Source organism: Nanorana parkeri, unplaced genomic scaffold, assembly GCF_000935625.1.
Source record: "Nanorana parkeri isolate BGI_ZX_2015 unplaced genomic scaffold, ASM93562v1 scaffold711, whole genome shotgun sequence".
Classification (NCBI taxonomy): Eukaryota; Metazoa; Chordata; class Amphibia; order Anura; family Dicroglossidae; genus Nanorana; species Nanorana parkeri.
In genome coordinates this window covers 722647-728790 of record NW_017306979.1, presented here as the reverse complement: position 1 = coordinate 728790, position 6144 = coordinate 722647, and positions in this window count along the sequence as shown.

Below are 6144 nucleotides of genomic sequence, written 5' to 3'. Positions count from 1 at the left end.
CAATTGAGGACAAGGGCTTCTTCCCCCACAACCCTGGCCCGGTGGTTGTGGGGGTCTACAGGCAAGGGTGCTTATTTGCATCAGGTACCCCCTTATTTTTTTAAATCCTTTAATTGAACAAAAAACACACACACAATTTTTGACAAGTCTTTTATTTAGAAACCCCCCCCCAAAAAAAGGATCCATCATCGTAATCCAGGCTTAATCCCGATGACCAATGGGAGCTGAAATATAAAAAATCTCGCTGCCCGCCGGATCCAACTGCTCCCGACAAACTCATGACGCTAAATTAGCTATTTGACAGTTGCCATCAAAATGTAAACAGATGGGCAGAGCCTTTCTGTTGACATTTGGCCGTCATCTGTCTAACAGTCTTAAAAAGGTCCTAGCTGAATGAAAACAGACGTCACAGCTGGCTCCACACATTTGTTTTCATGCGACTTTTGCCGCCGGGACTCTGTTTAAACTTTACAACAGAAGCGATTCTGTCGACTTACCTGTCGTCAGATCGCTTCTGTGTCCCAAAGAAGGGGCCGACCCCCCCCGCCGGACACCGCCGCTGTGCTTCCCGGACTCCGTTGCCCCTCCTACGGGCCCGGGACCGGCGTCCTTGGTGTCCGCGGGGAGCTGGGGAGGAGGTCGACGAACTTCCGTTCATCGATCCCTATATAGATGTGTTCTTGCATTTAATGTGCATTTCTGTGACAGACTTACCCATCCACGGTCCAGCGCTGCGTGGCAGACTTACCTATCCACGGTCCGCGCACGGCCAGCTCGGTTTCTGGCTCCTCCCCTTCAGGGCTGTTCAGGTCGGCAGCCGGCTCCTCCCCTTCGCGCACGGCGAGGAGGGATTTAAGGGAGCAGAATTGTTTGTCCGGCGTCCGACCGTTGTGAACGGTGCACGCGGAACATCGCCTAGGAGAGAGTCTCTACAGCATCTGCACCACGAGACGCAACAGAGACCCACAAAACCGCAAGTAGCCTAAGGCATTCGATCTGTATCAGGGTGGCTTACTGACATAGACCAGGTTACATATGCTGGAGTGACATTGATTGCCTTAGGTTGTGCTGAGCTTGAGGATTTATTTGCTGATAGGGGGAGTACTTTTACAGCCCGTGTCTCTGTCTTAACATTCCTGCAAACAGACTGTTAACCTATCCACTGCTGATTAACACTTGCTGGAGCTATACCTGTGCATTGTGACCTTTATAAGCTGAGTCTGGGGAGATATTCTCTGCGCTGCTAAGGAGTGCTGCCAAGTTAGTTACTGAACTTGAACTAATCATTACCTCTAACATTCAACTGTGTGTCTAAACCCTGCGGAGGTGACGTTGTGTTGAACTGAGTATTATATCTTCATAAGGCACTAACATCTTGCTGTACTGTGAATGCTAACGTGACTTGGAAGGTCTGCAGAACCTACTTCACCTTAACTTATGTGGGGTTAACAAGAAACGCATGTTGTATACACCTACACTCACCCTTTACTACTTTTACCACTATAGCTTGCCCAAAGTGACGGGGGATGATGAAACTGATTCCAAAACCCTCCATTAAACACTATATGGAGTGTGAAGGAAGGAATCATAGCTGATCCCCGCCATAAAATTAGCAACCTCCACAGTTGAGCGTCCATATATAACCACACGCGTCATTACAATTTCAAATGGGCTTCAAGTGCAAGTCTCCATACCTCTGTTTAATTGATTATTATATATATTATGGATGAGGTTTCATGTTACTTTCAGTTTCATGTGCTTTACATTTTGTTTAATGTAGCATGTCCTATATTGATGTGCATGCACTCTGTTTTGAAAAAAAAAAGGATTGGTTTGAACAACCATTGAATAAGAGTTTGACAAGGGGCGCTTTCAATTGCATTTGAATGTGCAAAGCTTTGTGCATTCAAAGCTGATCTACATTTCCCCACTACATATTTACTGCACTAATAACAACATTCGCCCATCACATTTCCCATATGGCAAAGTGATAGTTGGCAAATGTACAGCTTTTATGAGACTGCCAAAGTGAAGTTTACCTAGGAAAGTCAATGCCTGATGTGAAGCCTCCGACCCACCCTCTGGGACATCAGTCTGTCAGTCTAGGAAACCAGACAAGGTAACTTTTTTACTTTTTTTGAGCTAAGAATAAAATTAAATGAATGCTTGTGATACAACTCCCTCCAAACAGGAGTTGAGAATGTTTTCCTTTTCTTTTTTTTTAACACTCAACTACCTAATGCAGGCAGTGTTGGGCTTTCTGATAAGACATCATGGATGCATCCTGTAAGAAATGCTTATGTGCAAAATAAAGATTTCATACAAATTAATAAAAGCACATAAAATATTAGTTTATTGGTCATTTCCCTTTAGGAACATTTGGAGTTCATAGCAATGCTGTTTCTGCACCCACCAGCTCCACTTACAGCCAAACCATGAATTTTCTGAATTCTACTGGTGAACTACTGAAAGATATGGGCATGAGCACCCCATAATCTATAATTTATATTTTTACAGAGATGGTTGCTTAGTGCAACCTAAAATCAGAAAGGACCCTGTCAAAGTAATGCATCTGCTACAAAAAATAGTCATTTTAAATCAGCAGCATTCCTCAAAATACTAAACACTTAATGCATTTATAAAATGTGAAGTATAAATAGAGTGTTGTGAAAACTTTTGGGGAGTCCAAAGCATCAAGGATGAATTTACAATTTCTATCAAATATTTATCATGATGCACAGAAGTAACAAACCCCATGACAATTTAGGTTAAGTGTTTTCGAGTGGACTTGTTCTTTAAGGGGAAAAAACAAGTCAGGCAAATAGAATTATAGTACTAAACAGATCTGTCTGAATGTGTTAAAATTGAGTACAGTATAGAAATGATCAGAATTGTTTTTATAGTTTTAAATGTTAAGAATGATGTCACACTTTGTGTAAACAAACTCACTTTTTGTAACAAGCACTGAGGTAGTATTATCTTCTGTATTTACTAACATTCCTAAAAGAAATAAGTACAAGCATAATTTGGCTTAGCAAATTTATCATGCTGTAAAAAAGAAAAAGAGTACAGAATGTGTATGCATATTCTGTACTCAACACCTTGTCAAGCAATAATTACGTGCTGGATTAAGTATATATTTAAACCCTATAGATATCCATCCTATAATATGTTAAGTGAGATTCTTGTGGAAAAGGAAAAAGTACTGCTATAGTTACAGAGCATTCCCTCTTCTCATTCAAAGCAATAGTTGTTACAGCAACAAAAAAGGAAAGGCTACTCTGATTATTTTAGAATAAGCACTACAACGGTACAAATAAAATCCATTTATTTCTATAAATATTGTTCAGACCACTGCTGCACTTTTGGGACATCTTTTCAAACACATAGGAAGAGTCATGAATATAAATTCATGTACTATCAATTTTTTTTTTTTTTTTTAAATATGCAAAAAGTAAAACCTTACAATTCTGACTTGGCTTATAAGCTATACTAATTTTTTTGCTTTTCAACATTGCATAAATTAACCTTATAATGTGGTTAAGCTCCTATTCAGGCCCCATTCAGACCGTTACACTTCGAAGTAGTACATTAAACACACGCATACTGATGCATGGTATGTTATGCATTAACCACCTGAAGACCAGGGGGGTGTTTAACCCCCTTCCTGTCCAGGCCATTTTTCAGTATTCAGCACTGAGGTAGTTTGACTGACATTTATTCTGTCATGCAACGCTGTTCTGAAATGAATTTTGCATAATTTTTTGGGGACACATAGAGCTTTCTTTTGGTGGTATTTAATCCCCACTGTGGTTTTTATTTTTTACTATATAAAGAAAAAAGTACCTAAAATTTTGAAAAAAATCCCCAGCTTTCCCTACGTTATGTTATGAAACATTTATTATTACCCACATTTTTTGGGTAAAATATAAAAGATGGGGTCACATTGGGTAAATAGACAGCAAACCTGTTAAGCCTTATAATTGCATTTGCCTGCGAAACGGCAAAAAAAGGGAATACCCCAAATTGGCCATGAGCAACGCTTTTACTACTCATCAATTTAGTGTTAACAGTAATTGATGGCCCTACAATTATTGCTCACACTCCGATGTATACAGCGATATGTACCATGTATGGCACAACAGCCACAATTGTCCTATTTGCACTTAAGCGCACCCGACACATGTTTGCATTTGCATGTGCGTGTACATGGAGCGGGGACTTTAAACAGTGTTTATATGTGATTTTAAATTTTGATATGTGACTTTAATTTTTTCTTACTTTTTTTTTTTTTACACTTAACTTTATTGCTATCACATAGGGCATAGGAAGCCCCCAATGTAATAGCAAATATACAGTGACAGGTCCTCTTTATGGAGACATCAGGGGACTTTTAGACAACTAATGTCACCTATGGACCCCCAAAGAAGCTGATGGAGCAGACAACTGCTTCACCAGCTTCTCTCTGGCTACAGAAACCAGAGAAATGACAGCTGAAGACAGAAGTGATGTAATACACTGGCTGTTGGAAATACTTTTCCTAGTTTCCTGCTCTAAACATGGGATGGTGCAAACGAGCAGGAGCGGGGAAAGGCACTTTTAAAAACGCCCTCCGGCATTCATAAGTGTCCCGTCCAGCCGTTTAATTACACCGGCTGGACGGGAAGTGGTTAATGTGTGTTGTGTTAAGACAGTCCATTCATTTGAATGGGCTGTTAATACACCACAACCGACCAGAAAAGGAACCTGAGTTAGCTTTACCAATGCACACATTACGGCATGCATATGTGTGAATAACTTGTGTATAGGTGTGAATTAAAAATGGATTTCTGTACTCACCACAAAATCCTATTCTCCACTAGTTCATTGGGTAAAACAGCAGCTGACCTCTGGATATACATCCTACCTCTTGGAGATAGGACGCTAGGCAAAATCTACCTAGTAGCTTTACTACTGTACACAGAAGTAAACCAAGGAGTAGAAAGCAGTGCACAAACTCTTGTAAAGAAAACATAACATTCAGGAAGAATCATCTTATCTATGGAAATGAGCCAACAAGCATAAACTATAACACAAATAATGATGAGAGGGATCTGTGTCCCCCTATGAACTACTTGAAGAAAGGATTTTACAGGATGTGCAAAAATTCATTTTTCTTCCAGAGTTCATTGGGGGGATACAGCCTCTGACCTCTGGGAAGTCCAAAAGCAGTCCCTTGAAATGGAGAGGGAAAATATTTTATCAACAGGTACCATCAAACACACGATGCCTATAACATTTTATGCCACAATTGTCACCTGGTAAAACTTGTGAACTGAAGACCATGTAGCCACTATATATTCCTAGAAGACAGATGCCTGGAAGTATGAACAGGACCATAAGGAATTAAAAAAATAAATCCGCCTTCTAATAAAAAGCCGTGGCAGACCGATAAATCCTGATTTGAATCAATGGAGTAAAGGGTGACCGCTTAAGAAGGCAAAAACATAGCATTATATTCTCATTCAGGAGAAAAGAGGACACAAAATTTGAAAGAAAGGACAGTCTAGCTCGTAAAACAACCTTGTCCTTGTGAAGAATAAGAAAAGGTGACTAACTTCCTAGAGGCAAAGCATATACCCAGAGGTCATGTGTGGGAGAAAATTCAGTTTTATAACACCACTAAATGCACTTTGCTATTTTCCATTAGACAGACATTACATTGCTTTAAATACCCAGCAACTGTTGAATGAAATGGGTACACATTCTTGCATCATTTAACAGTAGTCCAACAACGGTAGATGAATTGTTCTCTAGGCATTCTTGAAAACTAGACAGCATGTGCTTCTTACGGACCACCTATTTAAATAGAAAGTTACATTCACTTAAATGTATCTGTTTTGTACACATAGCACCGAAGCACTTGCATACACAACAAATATTACTACACAGAAATAGAACAACTATGTATAATTGTTTTAAGAATGAGTAGCTTCCGCAACAATTTGGACACAATAACAGTTGTATTTACTTTAAATATCCAATCAATAGGCCAGTTTTATCTGTTAGCTACAAGCTACAGCAATAGTTCCTGGCTAAATTACAGACACTTTAAAAACTGAACTAAGCATGTGATTTTTGCTATTTTGCATCATGTAGGTCAGG